Below are 20713 nucleotides of genomic sequence, written 5' to 3'. Positions count from 1 at the left end.
GTGAGTCAAATGTCTTTGCATAAAGGGTATGAGTTCCCCTAGGAACATTTAAAGCAAAAGCAGTGATGCAATTACAGCACCTGCAAATATTATTGTAACATTTCAACCTACTATTTATCCACAGGTAAGGTTCCTCAGGAAGCAAACTCTAAAATGGAATTCAGCATGTAGCATGTTTATTTAGGTGTACCCTCGGGAATAGCACCTGTGGCAGGGACAGGTGGGAGTCAGGATTTGGCACAGGGAGAAGTCAAGCAGCCATTTGGCCACATAATGTTTTTGCCTAGCACAGGGAGGGCTCTGGAGCCAGAGTTACCCCTATGAATTGTCCCAAGATGGGCTGAGATGACTAGGCCTTTATACTAGACTGATTAATCCCTCAATGTCAATATTTCCTGGCCATGCAGGAAAGAGCTTCACTGTGGGCATGGTAGTTCCTGAGGGAGCTGATAGCTGAGAACAGTTACCTGAGAGCACACCAGCAGCTTGGGTACAAGTTTTTCACAGAAGAGAAAGCTGGGTGTTGCTGGTACATACAATGTCCACCACAGAGTACAGTGTGACTCCTCCCCAGGTATCCTCACAAATTCAGGAGCAGCCAATCACGGGAAGGCCTTTTATTTCTGCGAATTAGCACATGGGTATTTGAATCTGCTTGCATTTATTTATAAGCCTTTTATCCCATACACGGTTTTAATTTAGGTGAAACGAAGAGGGCTATTTTGATTATATTATAGCAAGTTTAAAGACAGGCTTTTCAAAGTGTGAACTTATGCTGCCATCACAGACTCGGCTGCTTAAACAACAGAAATTTATTTTCTCAAAATTCTAGAGTCTAGATGTCTTAGGCCAGGTTACTGACAGACCTGGTTTCTGGTGGAGGCTCCATCCCTGGCCTTCAGGGAGCCTGCTTCCCATTGTGTCCTCACATTGCCTTTCCCCTTATGTATGTGTAGAGAGAGAGAGATCTCTGGCATTTCTTCCTCTTCCTGTGAGGGCGCCAACCCTATCAGAATAGGGACTCACACTTATAGCCTTATTTAAACATATTTACCTCCCACTCATGGTGGGGGTTAGGGTTTCAACCTATGAACATGGGGGCACAATTCTGTTCATAACACTAAATAATTAAGTTGGTAATTATAGCCAATTCCAAATGTGCAAAATGTGAATGTTTCTTTGGTTATTGATCCTTTTGTGTAGATACCTTGTAAATACTTTCTAAGGATGATAGATGTGCCTTGTTTGATTTTAATTTGCTGTCCTTTTCATGTATATTTAGGTTTACTTTGAATTTACTCTATTATCATATACATGGTCTTTGTTCTCCTCACTTCGAATACTTACCTTCTATATGTGCTAATTTAATCAGCACATTGTTCTGCAAATTCCACAAGATACATGATCTGACTTTTGACATCACTGAAACTGCACGTATAGCTGAGATGTACGCAACTCTGGTCTGTCACAGTAGTTGGGGAGTGCAACTTGTGATGATTTGGGGAGAAAATTCTGTCAGTTTGGTTATAATTCAAATTACTTAGTTACAAAAAGACTTCCTTCAGTGAGGTGCCTACCCTTGTCTGGGCACATACCAGGAACTAAATAAACATTTTGAGAAAAAAATAATAAAGAAACCAGAGACTTGATCCTACTTGGTGAGGTTGACGTGTCCTTCCCTTGCAGTGGTAGGTTAGTCATTGAAAATGGGTACAACCTCTACCACTGGGGATGAACAGCCCCTTTGATAATTCTCTGAGAACTGGGGTTATAGGAGTTGTCCAGTATACTTTTTCCTTTATTTCTCCCACTTAATCCCCTATTTCTTCTGTTTTAAGATTCTGGATATTGGGAGTGGTTAACTTAATGTGCCTTATGAAAGATGCAGTAAAAACTAGTATTGAGAATTCTAAACTCCTTTGTTCTCCAATAGCATTGGGGTTAACTATTCTATTTTTTGACAACAGATAACATTTTGCATACCTCTAACCCATTTGAACATCTGGTTTGGGGCACTGATGTCTCTGCATTTCTTTTAGATCTTTATTATACTGATTGCTTGTTTGGGGGTTTGAGATAGGTTAATGGAAACAAAGATACAAGAATCTCCTAGGTTTTTGGCCTAAGCAACTGGATAAAACATGACGTCATCTGCAGAAATGAAGAATAAAAGAGGGGTGGCTTGCTGATGACTGGATGGGAAATGATGGTTTCTTTTGGGATGTGAAAATTTAAAAATGTCTATGATATGCTGAGGTCAAGACGGCAGGGATAAGTTTAAGTCTGTGGCTTATGTGAGAGTTCAGGCTGGAGATAAATTTAAGTATCATTGAAAGTGAGATGAAACACAAAGCTAAAAGCCTGGAAAAATATCAGCTAAGGAGAAAGAAAAGATGGAAAGTGAGAGTCACAGGAGGAGTCTTCAGGTACTCGAAAAATGAGAAGTGGAAAGAAGAGGAGCCAGTGAAAGATTCTGGGGAGGAACATTAATAGTGTTTAAGGGAGCTGTGAAGTGGGAAAGGGGAGAGGTGGGATAGGAGCTCAGAGGTGATCCAATGGAGAATGTAAAATATATTCTGTATGAAATGAAGGTAGAATATACCAAAGGGAGACAGGTCAGAATTGACCTTGGGGAAAGGGTATGACAATAGTGGGAAAAAGTTGTTATATTAATCAAAGCAACAATGTTGGTGGTCTTTTCTAGGGTGGTGGCAAGAGAAATAGAGCACAACAGATGAATTGGGGGAACTGTATGGGGCAGGGGTATCCAAATTTAATGATATTTTGATATTGGGCTGAAGACAGAGCAGAGTCAAAGAGAAAATGCAAGTTTTATCATCATTATAATGTAGATTATTATTCAGCCTACCTTTAAACATTTTTAACACTATAAAAGTAAGGGAAATAGGAAAAATATCTACAAACCCAACTAGCACAACAGAAATTCTGATATTCTTTCTCTATTTTAACAGTATGCCTGCACATAATTTTGCAATGTGGCAGTCCTAATAAACACACATCTGATTTTTTTTCTTATTTATGTTATTCTATACACTTTTATGCTTCTTCATAGCACAGACATGCACTGCATAACGGCCTTCTGGTCAACAAAAAAGGGTGATACAATGGTGGCCCCATAAGCTTACAACAGAGGTGAAAAGTTTGTATGGCTTACTGATCTAATAGCAGTCATAACGTCATCACACAACACGTTACTCCTGTGTCTGTGGTGATGTGGATGTGAACAAACCTACTGTGTTTCCTGTCAGATAAAAGTATAGCACATATGCACAGTCCATAATACTTAATAATTACAACAAATGGCTGTGCTACTGGTTTACGAATTTACTATATAAACTTTTATTATTATTTTAGAGTCTACTCTTTCTACTTATAAAAAGTAACTTTTCTGTAAAGCAGTTACATCACATTAGTCCAGCAGCAGCTTCATGTGTTCACCGTGTATCTTGACTGCATCACTTTCTCTTGTGCTTGATCACTTTCTCTTGTGCTTTCTGCCATTTGGACAGTGGCATGCTGTGCAGACTTGGAGCACCAGAGCAACATTCTACACCACATAGCCTGGGTGTGGCATAGGTTTGTGCAAGTGCATCCGTGATATCTGCACAGAGATGAGCTCATCCAACAACACATTTCTCAGAACATATCCCCATCGTGAAGGGGTGCATAACGCATCACAGTCATTTAAATGGAAGCTTATTATTTCATAGACTACAGATAATTTAACTGACTATATTTCAATTTTTGAATGCTGTGATTACTTCCATTATATAACCTTTGTTACTGGTGGTACATGATCATAAACATGAACTTTAATTAGGATTATTTTACAGGATATGGTTAAAGATTCTGTAAACATACAAACAACCAATTGCTTTCTAAAGTTTTTTTTTTCCAAAAGACAATTATCTCAGAAATATACCAGTGTATCAAGTTCACCATAATTTCAATGGAATTTAATATTTTTCTTAAAAACATCTTTTGACTGAATATGTGAACTTCAACTTTACTTGTATTTTAATTAGTATGTTTAATTTCTGGCAAGATTACTTGTTTAGCTAATAAATGTTTTCTTTAATGCTAAACATTTAAATTAAGACTTTTAAATTTGTTTTTTTTTATCCAGTTTTGTGAGTTTATTATATAGCAACGTTATTAATCATCAGGAGTTCCTCTGAAAACTTTCGTAAGAGCTAAATAGATAACACAGAATCTATGATTGTAAAGTGAAGCTTCATGTTTTGGTGTCAGCATTCACTACTTAGGTTAGAGTCCAGCTCTCCAGCTGATGCACTGTGATTTAAAGTCAAATGGTTAAGTTTCATCCCTTACCTTCCCAACAACTCACATTTGGAGTTTATGTTACTCCAAAAAATGGTATATGTGAAAACAGTTTATTAAATAAAAAACATATACACATTTTGTTGATATTATTTGAGCCTATTGGTTGGGCCCTTGGAGGTGGGGGAGGCCCTGCCATTCTTGACACCACTGGCCATCTGAACAATGGCTGATCTTCTGCGCAAGTGCAAGATCAGGCTTGTTCCCCATGCAGAGAGCAATCCCTGGGATGCTGACACCATTAAATAAATACATGTAGGTATATTTAATTGCAATGGTCAATTTAGTCAATTGAGGAAGTGCTATAAAAATAAAATTTTGAAGCTTAGATATTAAATTAGAATTATTTGATGAGTATGGTACACATTTTAGATTTTCATATAGTATAACAAAGGGAAAACTGAGAAAATGTTTCTAGCACTAAACCACCCATTATGTAAATGATGTTTATTACTTTTGATGACATTTAATAATAAAAATTAACTGTGTTGTAATTTTTATGCCAGGCTAATAAATTAATAACAATCAAATTGGACTTCCATGCCTTTAGTTATGGTTAAAAATTATAATAATCTAAAAATTTGTGAAATTTGTAGTTAGCTAAAGACTTAAGTCTCCAGGTAATTCAATTAAATAAATCATTGATTAAATTAAAAAATAGACAAACAGAGCCAAAGTGGGGTAGGATTGAGGGTGGGAGGTGGACATGGGTAGGGTGGGGGAAAGTGGTGGTGGGAAAATAGAGACAACTGTATTCAAACATTAATAAAAGATAGTAAACACACACACACACACAAATAAAATAAAATGATAAAGACGTTCTACTTAGCTGATGATCATATAACAAAGATAACAAAATACTATATTTTATGAAGATAAAGAAATATTTCTCTACTAACAGGTCCTTGCAATGCATTTGCTCATGCTCTTTTGTAAATATCTAAGACATTTTAAAACTAAAATCATAAACTGAAGTTAATTAACAGAGGTATAATTATTGTTTTATTTTTTTAAGGGTGATGGTTCCCATCTCTTATCTGAATGCTTTTTTTCTTCATCTCTACTTTACACAGTGAATTATTTGAAACTCTGACATGGTCAAGCAAATAGTTGCAGTAACTTTTATAATTTTAAATGTTCTGGTAACTACTATAAATTTGAAAATTGAAAAGCATTGAGGGAAATAGAAACTCTTCTCCCCTGTTTTTCACTTACTAGAGATAGTAAGTACACTTTGGGCAACTGTTCCCACTAATGTATTCATCTAGTTTATGTTATGGCAGCTACTCAAGGTCTGACTTTTGCTATCTTGGAAAACTTACCTTACAAACTTACACGAAATGCCACCTCTACAGCAGTGATTTTAATGCTTTTAACCTGTACTGAGAGTATCATTTTTTTTTTCCTTCTGAACCGCCAAAAGCTTCATCTCCTTGTAAAACCTTGCCATCTTCTGAAGCTTCTGACAGGCTCTCATTTCTCTTAACCATGTGCTCCTGTCCCATTTGTGAACGTATCACTAATTGGTACTTCCATAATCTGCACTTGTGGTGTTCAAAGTTAAAGAACAAAACCAAAGTTACAGGATGTAATAGATGTATTGTTGGTGCTCCTTCTTAACTGTGATCTGGAAATGGAAATGGTCAAAAGTGAAATGTGGCCTCTTCCTTGAAGAAATCTGCTGTGAAGAGGATCAATTTCAAATAATAATGCTATTCTCTACACAGGTATCATGACCTGGGTATCATCCTTTCCTCCTTCCCCTCTGCCATTTTATATCCAGAGTACTCTTTGAATCTCATCCTTCTTTTTGTCTTCTGCCACTGTTCCAACTGAACTCATTAGCATTAGTGAAACAGACTTCTAACTTGTCACTCTATATCAATCTTGTCCACTGCAAGTCAATATTACTGCAAAACTTTATAGTTTTGGACTTTTTCTTTTAAAATATTAAGTTTTTCAAGGTTACAGAAAACTAAAGCTATTATTGCAAATATTAATGCACTCATCATTAATTCATTTTTCTTTATAGATTCAAGTCCTTTAAAATCATAGCTATTGCTTATAAAGCATATGTATGTGGTCTATCTGGAAAAAGTCCAGCTATTACTAATATAACAAGAACGGTTTGCATGACATCAATGTAACCCAGCAGCCAAGGAGAGTAGACTGGAATGTACATGCATGAACAATGATGACTTCACTGTACTAGTCAGTGGGGGTGATAGACACCATTGAGTGAGCATGTGTGCTGTGTAGCCATCACATTCAAAATGACTGAGCAAGTAAAGCAATGAATCTGCATCAAATTTTGAGTTAAGCTTGAACATTCCTCTGTGGAAACTATTCAAATGATTCAGAAGGCCACAGCTATGGGCAACTGGCAATTGGAAGCTTCATCACGACAATGCACCCACTCATGCATCACGTCTCCTACAGAGTTTTTTGGCAAAACATCAAATCACCCAGGTGACTCAGTCCCTCTACAGCCTAGATTTGCTGCCTTGCAACTTCTGGCTTTTCTCAAAACAAAAATCACCTTTGGAAGGGAAGAGGTTTCAGACTGCCACTGAGGTTCAGGAAAATAAGACAGGGCAGCTGATGGTGATTGGGAGAACTGTGTGAGGTCCCAAGATGCCTACATTAAAAGGGACTAAGGTGTCACTGTCCTATGTATAATGCTTCTTGTATCTTGTATCTTCTTCAATAAATGTGTCTATTTTTCATATTACATGACAGATACCTTCTGGACCGATCTCATATGCCAGTATGAAGTGTGTTTTAATATGTTCCTGAGCCAGATACTTTTATTTTCCCCGTATTACTCAGCTCAGACTGTCATACAAAATACCACAGACTGAGTGGCTAAACAACAGATATTTATTTTCTCACAGATCTGGAGGCTGGGAATCCAGGAACAGGGTGCAAGCATGCTCAGATTCCTGGCTTGCAGATGGCTGCATTCCAAGCTGTGCCCTCACATGCAAGAGACAACAAGCAGCGCATCTCCAAATGTTATCTTGAGAGTTAAGATTTAACACATGAATTGTGAGGAGACAAAACTGAGTCCATAGCAATCTCTATTTTAGAGAAAAATGAAATTGAGGCACCCCATACCTTAAGAAAAAGAAAATGAACACAGACAGGTTAAGTAATTTGCCAAAAGCCAATAGATGGGAAAACTGAATTTTGAACCCAGGAAGTTTATTTCCAAAGTTGGTATTTTTAGCCACTATCTGATCACGCCTTACAGAGAAAATAAAACATTACAAGTATTATTAAAACCGATGGTGTTTTCTGCCAACACGGGCAATTGCTCTTTTGAAAGTTGCAGTGTTTTCCTATCTTGTGTGTGCATGTATGTATATGTATTCTCCTCTATTGGCTTTTTAACTGGGCCTCACTGTGTGTGTGAGGGGGGAAGATGGGTGAGGTGGAGTGGGGGAAGTTTTAGTACATTTGACTGGGTCATTTGGTTCTCCCTGCCAGCATTTTTCCAAGTGGTAAGCAGGGATCCAGGTTTCTTTTGTCTTGGGGTATTGCCAGTTTTACCATGAAATCATGCAGAATATTATATGGCCTGGCTTGGAGGTGGAAATAATCTCCCATGTCCCATTGCCAAAGCTCAGTAACAAATTGAAATGTAACTGAACAGGAATTAAGAAAAGTTACATGTGGATACAATAGGAAAGACAGGAAGAAAATATTCCAGGTGGAGCAAATCACAAACATTGAACAGTGGATATCATATGGTGTAGACTAAGCAGATGATTATTTCAGATGATGGTGCTACATACAGTTGAAATGGTAGAATATATTCAGATTATAGAGGTTTTGAAATTCAACCAGAAATGCTGAGATTTAGCAATGGAAATACGGTAGATTACATGGTTCACCGTTATCCATTCTGTCAAATGCAATTTGCAATGCCTTCCAATGGATGGAATGTATTTCCCTTCCCACTCTTGGCAAATCACCTAAACTTTAGTCCCCTTGCCTCTAAAATGGAGGAAAATCATACCTACCCCACAAAACTATAAGATGTAAATGTGATCACATATACGAAGCACCTCTCTAACTCAAGCCGTGGAATGTAGTAGGTACTCCAAAATACACGTGCCCTTATGAAGATGCTGCAGAGGAGTAAAGTACAGAAATTGAAACACCTGATGAGAGTCATTTAATTGCCTTGGGATGCAGAGATTTCAACTGGAAAATTGGGATGCTACTTCAGAAGCATTTTGTGTTGACTAATTTATGATCAGGAGGCACTTTAAAACACCAAGCAACCAGTTTCATAATGGCATATTAATGGTGATAAAAACTAGCATGCCATGCAAATTCTAAATCTAAGACACGTTCTGTATAAACTCCCTTGGCAGATTCATTTGGCTCTAATAGGACCATTCATTTTCCATCTTAAGATGCAGTTCAGTGTTACTCTGGATTATCACATAGCTATTTTATTCTACTCCAAAGGAGCACACTTGAGTCAGATGAAATGATCTCTCAGTGAAGCTCCTATATATTCCTTAGTTAAACTGGTTGGCACAAAGAGTTTTAATCAGCTATTTTAAAGCACTTTGAAGATCTTCAGATAGATTTCTAGGCATATTAATTAGCATTGTAATATTTGTACTCCACATATTTATTTATTAAAGATATATGGGCCTTCCCCTTTTTTTTTCAATTCTTTTCTTAGCCGCTTAAGAATGAAGGTAAGTGTGGGAGTCTCTTGAGAAAAAAAAATGTTACTAAGGTCATTAAGTTTTTTGTTTTATTATGTGAATACATATATTTTTTTTACAAAAAAGGTAAACTTATAAAAATAAAAGGTAGAAGAGATTTTTTTTTTGAGAATGAAGAGTGTGAAATAATACACACCTACTTGTTAACAAGCCTGAAAAGGCTAGGAGTGAGGATTTGTGGGCAGAGGAGCGGGGGGCTCAAGGAAGGAGGGGTAACTACAGGATTTTGCAAAACAGAGAGTTTATTCTTCTTGTATTATTCTTTAATTATTGAACTATTTTCCATACAAATATAAACCTACTTTCATCCTATCCTGTACACACACACACACACACAAACACACACACACACTGGGGCATTTGACCCATCTATCTACCTGGGTGTTTCTCACACCAGAGTTCTGGGATCAACCTTGCTATTAAGTAATTATGAAAAAACATACTGTAAAATAGCTAAACTATTTACGATGATTAGATGGTGAATATGATCCTATAAATATTTTCTATGTTATTTTATTTATTGCTTTTAACACTGCAATGTAACAGGCACAGATATTATCCCAATTTTACAAATGAGGGAATGAAGCTTTATTAGAATGGTTAGGTTGGCCAAGGTCAGAACCCACATTCTTTATTACAATACTTTGTTCATTTTTCTTCAATGATTTTTCTGCTACACACATGAAAAATTCAAAACTCACTGACTTGAGGAAGCGCTGCTACTCTGGCCCCTCTCTGTATGTCATGTGTCATCACTTTGTGCTCGCCTCGGCAGTTTAGTTATTTGGAAACTCCAGGCCCTACCCTCTTCGGGCCTTTGTTTATATTATTTTCTGTGCCTAAAACACTTTCCTTCTTTAGTCATCTGACTAACTGGTATATGGTCTTTATAACTAAACTTTAATGTGACCTTAAGCCATACCACTTCAGAAGTGAACTAATGTAAATTAGATGCCTCTTACTGTTCTTTTACAGAGTATATTCCTGTACCATGTACCCTTTAAAAAATATATCCATTTCTTTGCTTTTTTAGAGAGGGGGGAAGGGAGGGAGAAAGAGAGAACAAGAAACATCAATGTGCCACGACAGGAGACCTAACCTGCAACCCAGCCACGTGCCCTGACCAGGAATGGAACTGGCTACCTTTTGTTTTGCAGGATGATGCCCACCCAACTGAGTCACACCAGTCAGGACCCATACCAAGTATCTTTATAGGGCATAATTTATATGTATTTTAGCCTGCCCATTGTTAGATATACTCTTAACAAGGACAGGAACTGTGTTTTCTCATCTCACATTCCCAAGGTCAAACACAATTGCTGGTCTGTTTGCCAGCAGCCCACGGTCTCCTCACAGATAAAGCTGCATGTCTAAAAGAATATCTAAGAATGTTCAGAGCAGAATCCTCTTGGAGAATTTCTTTCCATGCTGTGATATTGATTTATACACCTGAGTATGTATGGTTTACTCATGGAAAGCATGTCCTATAAGCCTCTTTTTATGGTCAATTCATAATACTGCAGGGTTTGTTATAAATGCTTACTTATAAAGTGGGGGTAGTAATTCTGGAGGACAATGTGATAATTAAAGTAAGACAGACAGAAAGACAAATAGTGCATGATCTCACTTATATATGAAATCTAAGAAAGTTAAACTCATAAACACAAAGAGTAGAGTGGTAGTTACCAGGGTCTCGATGAAAGGTGGCAAAGAATAAGTTTTGGAGATCTAATGTGCACCTTGGTGACTATAGTCAACAATATTTATTTAGTTGATACTTCAAATTTGCTAAGACAGTAGATTTTAAGTGTCCTCATCCCCTCTAAAAAGATAACTATATGAAATGATGGATATGTTAATTAGCTTGATAGTGGTAATTATTTCACAATGTATATGTATATCAAAACATCACATTGTGCACTTTAATTATATATACATTTTTATTTCTCAATAGTACCTCAATAAAGCTGAAAAATAAAATGGGGGTATCACTAATGCTTGAACAGGTTTATTAAATACATTGAATAAATTGGCATTTGTATAGCTCATTGCCACACTTTTGCAATTTGTGGGCTTAATTTACTATTTTCTTTAGGGCTTTAATGCCTTTCTACACAAAATAGTGGAATTTGAGATGAGAGTTACAGCTTTACTTGTTACCAGATATGTAATCCTGGCTAAGCAATTCCTTTTCTGGTATCAATGAGACACTATGTCAATGTTTCAGGAAGACTGACAGGCCATAAGAGAGTAGACATTATATTTGCCAATATATCCTTTTAGAAAACAAATTATGAAGTCACTCACACAAAACAAAAGAAAGTTTTAGGAATTATCTTTTCCATGGGTACTTTCATTCTAGTAGTAATCAAAACCAATTTTTGTTCTATAGAACACAGGGTTCAAGGGGTGTTAAGATTGTTAAAGTATATTATTTAACATCAAAACTCCAAAGTCAAATATATTTTGACAACACATTCTAATAAAACACCACATACCCAGAATTGTGCTTATTCTGAAGATAAAAAAGATGAACAAAGACCTGTGTGTTAGTCTTAAGACCTTGCATTCTCGTAGGGGAGGCAAAAGATTAACAAGTCCAGCAAACAAGCAAGATAACCATAGCTTCTGATAAGAGGAAATAAATGAAATGCTATGGCATCAAATAATCAGGGACAAGAGAGCTACTTCAGGTAAGATAATCAGAAAGAGGCTTCTGAGATGATATCTGAGTGGAGACCTAAAGGCTACAAAGGAAGTAGCTGTATGTAGACCCAGGTGAAGATGGTTCCAGATGGAAGGGACAGCAAGCACAAGCAAAAGCAATCTGAGAAAGAGCTTGCATGTTCTAGAAGCATTAGAGGATAATGTGGCTGAAGTATGTGGACTCATGCAGAGAAGGAAAGGAACTGAGGACTCAGGGGTAGGCAGAGCCAGAGTATAATCTAGATCTTCAAAGTCCTAGTGAGGCATTTGAGTTTTATTAAACTGCACAAAATAAACAGCTATATGCATGAATCATAGAAATTTAGTGCTGAGGGGAAAGAAAGCACCTTACAGAAAAGAATGTGCACACTGTAAAATGCTACAACAGGCTAAACAAATGGGGAAAAATGAGATCTGTAGTTAGGATAGAGGTGGGCTTTTGTGATGGGGTATGAGAGGACTTGTTCAGAGTGATGTTCTATTTCTTGATAGAGCATTGGCTTATCTATATGTATGCATGTCTAACTCATTTAATACACCCTTAAAAGATTTGTTTTCTTAAATGTAAAATTCATCTCAAAAGAGAAGCAAATAATAAGCAAATATTGAATTCATTCATATGCATCCTGAAGTAGTTGAGGCATGCCTTTGTTATTATCAAATGTAAAAGAAAAAACCATAAAGCTATTGGTAAATTGATAGACATTTAATAAGACAAGTATAGCAACATCTTGTTTTACTTTATTTTATTTTTTAAAGGTTTTATTTATTTATTTTTAGAGAGGGAGGGAGGGAGAAAGAAAGAGAGAGAGAGAGAAACCTCAATGTGTGGTTGCTGGGGGCCATGACCTGCAACCCAGGCATGTGCCCTGACTGGGAATCGAACCTACGATGCTTTGGTTTGCAGGATGCACTCAATCCACTGAGCTATGCCAGCAAGGGCTGCAACATCTTATTTTAGAATCAAGATGGTGGATATGAGGATTCATTGTAAAATTATTTCAGCTTTTCTGTAACTTCTGTATTAGAAAGCTTGGAAAGGAAAAGACATGCAGAACAGAGTGGGAATCCACTGAAAGTAAAGGTTTCAAGACTGGAGGACTGCCAGTGCTCCTCATAAACAAATGTTCATTGTGAGTCTCCCTTGGAGAACAGAGACATAATCACCCAGGTATTATGTATTAACTGAGGTTTGCCAGATATCAGTATCTGATGGGCACTGGAGTGGCACTCAAAGAAGCTAGGGCCTCTGTTATCAAGGAGCATACAGCATATCGAATAAGTACTTATAAGAGAAGTAGGCATACTTATAGAGGAGTATTGGGTAATATTTTTATGGCACATAACACTTGACAAATTTATTGATGATATTACACCAGGGGAAACCTTGGGATACAGGTATAGTGCTCCAACTCTGGTAATGTAAGTAAGCCACCAGTCTTTAAAGAAAAAATGATGATTTGTTCTGCCCATGCCCTTGTGCCTGATAGCTTTGTTTGGAATATTTCCTTCTTTCTTTAAAGTTGCACAAAACTAACATCTTCAAGAAGTGAATTCCCAAATGTAAACTAAGTACCAACAAAGATTATGTAGATGGAGACAGATGTAGGTGAAATGAAAGCAATCTGTCTTTGAAAGAGGAACTAGGAAGGTTACCTTAAATGTTAATGGCAGGGTTGCTTGTGAAGGTTATTCCACAGCCTACAGAGGAAAAGGCAGAGAGAGGATCTGAGGAGCTAACATTATACCTTGTACTACATGTCAGAGAATTTTAAAGTTATGAGTATAGGAATTAGATATAGTTGGGAAAACTCAACTACTTGAAATTTATATACAGAACATTCTATCTCATAAACACAGCATATGAAATATTTGGTATTAATATGAGAGCAGCTGATAGAAAGGTACTCAGTCAACCTCATTTAATATGAGGTGAATATATTTTTTTCACAGAAGTTTTTCTAATATGTATTAACCTTTGGGACTTTAAATCCTAAACCTTAGTTACCTCATTAGAAAGTGAAGGTTAATACTATGCTACCTCCCAAGTTTGGCTTGAGTATCATCAAATTGATGAACACATATGAGTAACTTTAACTGCATTTGAAGTACAAGGTATTATTTTTACATAAAATATATTGAGTCTATAGAAGCCTCTCAGATTATGTATATATAAAGACTAATTTGACTCTCTAACTCTTTACCACTATTTGTAAAGCTTCTACCTGCCCTTTTCATATTTTCTTTAGGGAAGTAAAAGGTTACTTCCTTTTCATATTCAATGAAAAGGAAGCTATTGCATAGCTGTGCCATTGTGGGTGAAAGTCACTTTGAAGTATGTTTTCATCTGTTGCCTTCCAAGCTCCCTATTTATTGCCTCCTCGGTTATGTATGAGAGCTTAACAGGTAGAAAGTACTACAGGTTTATTTGCAGGTCTGAAAATGCAGTACCCTATAAACACATATATCATGGTCTAGTTATGGAAGAGATACTAGGGTGTTAATGATTACTCCAGGGCTGTTCAGTAGATACCTGTTGTCTTTAGCAGGACTCAGTCTCCAGCTAAAGAATGACATTCATTCATACATTTGTTCATCATGTATTCAGTCATTCATTCTTTCAAAAATGTTAGAAGATGCCTCCTGCATGCCAGACACTATGACATAGACCATGGTTACAAAGACATTTGTAGAATTTACTGCACACATTTTAGAAGTTTGAAAAACATAACTCAGATTTAATTTTAGCCTTGAAAAAGGAATCGATGGGTAATACAAATAATAGATAAGCATGGTGATAATATACTTTTGTTATTAATATAGATAACAGTGCACAGTGACAGATTTTTGTCCCTGCCATTGGATCTCAAGGCACACTCAATCCCTAATATGTGTCATGTTCAATAACAAATGCCAAATAAAAATAAGTGAATGAAAATTCATTAATGCATTTTCTTCTGTGCAACACTTACTGTGTCTGATTCTGGGAATGTAGATATAAATAAACATGGCCCTTGACATCCATAAAATTATAATTTGATAAAGGAGGGAGATATGTGCTAACATTTTTGATACATGATTTTGGTGTTTATACAGTTTTGTGCTGGCTATGATGTTGGGCAAATGAGGATGAACCATGTTGGGGTGTGGATGGTCAGAAAAGGTTTCACTTAGAAGGCAACACCTTACATCTGAAAGCACGATGATGATCATAATGATAATGTTATTCCTGTTTGCCAGGAACAATTTCAGATGCTTTGCCAGAACTAAATAGGTTAATCTTGATATAATACTATGAGGTCACTACTATTTATAATTTTATTTTATCAAAGAGAAAACCAAAGCAAAGGGAGGTAAAGTAATGACCAAAGATGCAGAAAGTATTGGAACCAGAATAACAACACAGATAGCATTCAAAGCCAAGCAGAGGAATAGTATATGAAGCCTTCATTTAGAGTTTAGGGGGCAAATAAACATACACAGGGACCAGGTTGGAAAGCTAAATGAGAGCAGCACAAGAGTGGTGACTGTGGTTAACCAGACAGCACATGCTCAGTCTGAACTGGGTAGGCAAATCACATGCATGGACTATTATTAGGTAGCAATGATGACCTACTGCTGCTGGATGTCAGGTATGTTTTTTATGCATAATCTCATGTTTTTTTCTAAAGCTTACTAACTCTGTTATTTCAAAGATACTTTGAGTATCAAAGAAAATGCTTCAGTCTACAGAATCAGGCCTATTTGTGATTGATCTCTTAATTTAAAGAATGAGCTAAAGAGAAATTAAACTCATATCCAGCTTTGAGAAACAAAGGCCCGATTTTTGGTGAGGTTTTCTCCAAGCCATACTCACAGATACATGAACATCACACAGTTTTTACATAGCAAGCACGTCTTTGCTTGTAGAGTGGTCTCTTCACTCACCACAGAATACACAAACTGTTCCCATCTGTCTCTCATTTCATAAATTGTTTATTACCTATCTGCTCAAATGGCTCATCAAGCATTCCTCATATTGTCAATTCTTACATTTTCTTCACTCTAAGATAGAGTTTGTCAAACTAAAATTCAAGACAGGATCTGTGTTAGAACTAGTTTGCTCAACTAAACTTATTACAATTGTTGTTTTCCCTCAATAAAAAGCTGCCATTAAATTAACTGTCCATCTCACATGCAATGATTCCTTAGAATAGAGGAATTGCAGTATATTTTCAGATGTATAGACTTTATTCCCATGGAGATTATGCCTTGTATTTGACTGTAGCCCCTAAGAATCTGGACCTTCATACTCAGTATATACTTACTACTCTGCATTTTAAATGTGTAAGTAAAAATTTCTGGTGGAACCAAGGGAGATTATTTCTATTTCTGTTACACTAAATGGGTAAAACATTCCATTTAGAGGAAGTATGAGTTTTACTCCCTAGGTAAGAACAAGAAAGTTACAGGTTTTGGATTTCTCAAAGTAAAGTTATTTATTTATTTATTCCTAAATCTTCATCCCATTGGGCAGGAAGGTTCAACCACAGAACCTACTGGAGTTCCTTCTCCTCCCCTCAGAGGTAAATGAAGGTTCTTGGCATCCTAAATCTTCCAGAAATATTGACCATTGCTCACATTTTGGTGTCCAAGTGAAGAAGATAGGGAGGTCAAATAATTCTGAGCTAACTTTGATGATGGGGTCTTTAACAATACAAGCCAGATTTAAGTCTACCAGGGGCTGTTTTCTTCTGACTCTGCCCCCACATTCCTAGAGCTCTGTATGGAAACTGTTAACAAACTTCCTCACACCATTCTCCTCCATGATCCCTCATCAGTAATATCTGTCTTAGCTCTCCTTACTAGTTTTGGTAGATCTAGGTAGAATCTAGAGAACCTCTCTCCAGGAGCCTATTTTAAAAGTAAAGAAAATGTCTGGTTTAGCCTAGTTTTTTTTTTAATGGACTTTAGGGAAGACAAGATTCTAGGTGTAGATGAAAGCAGATGGAAAGTATCTACAACTTAATTTATTTAATCCAGTATAAATGTATTAAGTGCCTACTTTTTGCTAAGCACTGTCCTAGTCATCTGCTGCAACAATAAAGTAAACAATGTTCCTGCTATAATGGAGCTTGTATTTTATTGTGAAGAGAGTAAAAAAGAAAACATTCATTCATTCACTCACTCACTCATTCATTCATTCAATTAATGATAAATGTTTGGAGGGAAAGTGATGAAATATAAAGGAAGAGAGAGCAAGGAAGTAAAATATGGATTATAATATCACTGGAAGTCTGAAGAGACTGCATTGAATCAAAACCTTGATAAAATTGTGGAAGAAGTGATGCAATTATAGAAGAATATACCCAATGGCTTCATGGGTTTTTTCTAACTACTAGTTTAGGATCAGCTTTCTAGCATATGTTCAATTACCAGTTGTCCATCAGCTTCAAAGATCCTGTTATTGCTTTTATTTCCTCTCCTTCCTGTGGGTTTATGTAATTTAAACTATCCTTTATTTTTATTTATGGAATAAAAGTAAATATGTTGTCACCGCATTATCTCTACCCATAGTCTGTTATAATGAACTATCACAAACACCATGTAAAGCTAGAATACTTTGTATTTTACAGAGGTAAAAATTAAGCTCATAGAATTTAAGTAGCTGTTCTGTATTCTCAAGGTTAATAATTGATGAAGTCAGGATTTTTAGCCAGTTCAGGGTGACTCCAAATCTGTGGCTCTTTCTGCTTCATGCTGCTGCTTCAGTTATCACCCTTGTTTACAATGGACCAAATACAAATGTATTGTCCATCCGCCAGGAACGGTTAGTGGCTTATCACAGCCCCACGTGTCCTGCACACACATCCTATTGACTTTGTCTTTTCACCCCTACAAGCAGACAAGTCTGCAAATCTCCACTTTCCAATTAGTCAAGTTAATGAAGCTCTTTAAAGAAATCCATAAAGCCTGCCTCCTTGGTCCTGACATTTAGCAACTTCTGGATAATGGTCTCTGGGCCCCTCTCCATTAAAATACTGTATTGTGTGTCCTAAAGTGCTGACTCAGAGACATCCTTAGAATGGAATGAGGAGGAGTTCCCTTTGAGCCTTCCTAATACCCAGGATAAATACAGAAATGGCAATTTTAATAGTCAAGCCCACCAAGAGGCCGCAGTTAATGTAGCTGCCTCCTGTCAAGAAATCTATAGCTTTGTGAGGGAGGCAGAACAGCTGGATGCAGGAACAAACAAAAACAGATTGAGCCTGGAGCCCAGTCTTCTAATAGGCCATGTAGGTCTGAGTAAAAAGATGACTCCATATAGCAAAAAGGACATAGGCCACGAGTCAGACTCCTCAAAACCCAGGGCCATGTGGTGCCTCAGTTTTCTCCTTTGTGTAAGAGGAATAACAATGTCATCTTCTTAACTCAGTCTTTTGGTGAAGATCCAAATGAGAGGAAGAGTGGCAATATGCTAAACCATATGGAAGAAATTAATTCAACTTTGGATAGTATTAATAGGAAAGTTGAATCACGTTCTTAATTATTTTCTCCACAATCTGAATACATATTTTTGTCCCCTTATACAACATCCCTTTCTGTCACATGCCCTACCCAAAATGTACAGCTTGAAACATGCTTGGACATACAGCTGGAAATTTGCTTTGACTTTTCATTTCAGTCACTCATTTTGATCACTTACTTGTACTTATCTGTCTGGTTTACATTATATTCATCTAAATCTAATTAAGTAGTGTATCCTCCTACTTAACATCCTCCTATATTTTTGACTAAATGTGTATTTTTCTTTCCTCTTCTAGATCAGAAGGTATGACAAGTCAGTGAATAGGTAATCCCTTATTATTTAATAACTATATTGATGTTACATATTTCCATTTACTTATTTAATACTCATTGGTACTGTACAATGTGCCAGGAACTGGGATAGGCTGTAGTTAGAAAGAAAACATGATTCCAGACTGATGGGTTACCGAATGTGAAAGAAACTCCAGTTTCTGTGTATTCCACATATTGTGATCCTATGTGCTGCAGTGTGATTAAAGATAAGTGGTATCCCTCCCCTTAAGCAACATTCACCTTTTTGACCAGAAGCAGAGAAATAAATAAATATTTACAACATAATGTGATTTGTTTGTTGTTGGAGGTCATCTGTGAAGATTGATGGGCAGAGAGGAGTTTCTGTGTATTGTTTTCCAGGAGTGAATCATCTTGAGCTAAGTGCTAAACATCAGTGGGGAGATACCTAGTCAATGTTCCTGGATGAATAAGCTGCTCTCATGCCTTGTTTGTTCACTGACTACCCTTGATCCTTGCCTTCATCTATTCAAAACCTGTGCAGCATTTTGGAGTTAATTAAGATTCCTCTGAAATCATGGAGTCCTGTAAAAGCACTCTAATCCACAGAGAACACTCTACATTCTAAAATAAGTAATGGTTATCTGGATCACTGGAAATCACTATCCCTGATGCCTCTCCTATGTTTGCATTTATTTTTGAACAAAGTTATTGGTAAGTAACCTCCCATATGCTTACATTATTTCTCTCCAATTAAGCTCTATGAGAACCAAAGGATGACTCTGAATACAGTTTAGCATATTGTTTGAATTTAATAGGTGCTATACTGAGATTATTTCAAGTAGAAACTGTCTATTTACAATTGAAGACGTATCATGAAGTGATATCCAAACTAAGCATAAACAATAAAATTAGGGAAGGCTAATGGAGTGAGGTGGTATGGCCCAAGAGTTATTGACATCAAAATTTCACCTTCTTTATCGATAAATTTATTTTAAACACAATTAAAAATACATACCAGAGGTTAAGGAGAAATATTTTCTTTTACTGAAAAATTCAGAATATTAAAGAATTCAGAAAAATACCAGGAGAATTAGATACAGTGTATACTCAGACCTTGAGAAAGTCTTTTCTTTTCTTCATTCTCTTACACTGGACTACACATTCAGTGACAATCAGAATACTCCCATATTCTTGCAAGCAAATCATCAAAATACATCTTGATTTTAAAATGTTTTACAATAAAACATTAATATTCACTATAGAACATTATTCTAAGTGAAATAAGCCAGGTGGTAAAAGACATATACCATATAATCTCACCTATAAGTGGAACCTAATCAACAAAACAAACAAGCAAAATATAACCAGAGACATTGAAATTAAGAACAAACTGACAGTAACCAGAGGGGAGGAAGATACCAGGGGAAAAGGGGGAAGTGTCATCAAGGAACGTGTATAAAGAGCCCATGGACAGAGCCAATGGTGGGGTAGGATTGAGGGTGGGAGGTGGAGGTGGGTGGGGTGGGGGAGAGTGGGGGGGAATGGAAACAAATGTACTTGAATAACTATATAAAAAAAGAAAATTTAAAACAAAGAGAAGTCATAAGATTAAAATGAAAACTGATCTATAGTCACAACACTCAGAAGTAATTATTGATGGCATTTGGTTCCAGTATTTGTACTGTGCATGTGTATAAATCTTGTGTTTCTTTTTTTTAATGGGGTCATAAAATTTATACTATTGGGAAACTAGCTTGTTTCACTTAACAATGTACCGTGAACATTTTCCATGTCATTAACTATTCTCCAATATCATTTTAATGGCTACATGAATACCTTTTTAGGCATTGCAAGAGTATAATAAATCAATTCACTATTATTAATTAGTTAGGCTTTACTTATGTTTTGTTTGTTATTACAAACAATGTCAAATCTTTTACAGGTTTTATGACTTCTCTGGCCCTTGGTTTTCTGATTTAGAAAAGAAAGGATAATAATAATACCTCTTCAGAGAGTTGTGTGAGAGATTAAATGAGCTAACAAATGGCATATTGCAAGTGGTCAGAAATTATAAACAATCGTTCTCATGCTGCTGT

Source organism: Phyllostomus discolor, chromosome 6 (assembly GCF_004126475.2).
Source record: "Phyllostomus discolor isolate MPI-MPIP mPhyDis1 chromosome 6, mPhyDis1.pri.v3, whole genome shotgun sequence".
NCBI lineage: Eukaryota > Metazoa > Chordata > Mammalia > Chiroptera > Phyllostomidae > Phyllostomus > Phyllostomus discolor.
The sequence above is the reverse complement of the archived record's forward strand: the minus strand, read 5'-3'. Positions refer to the sequence as shown.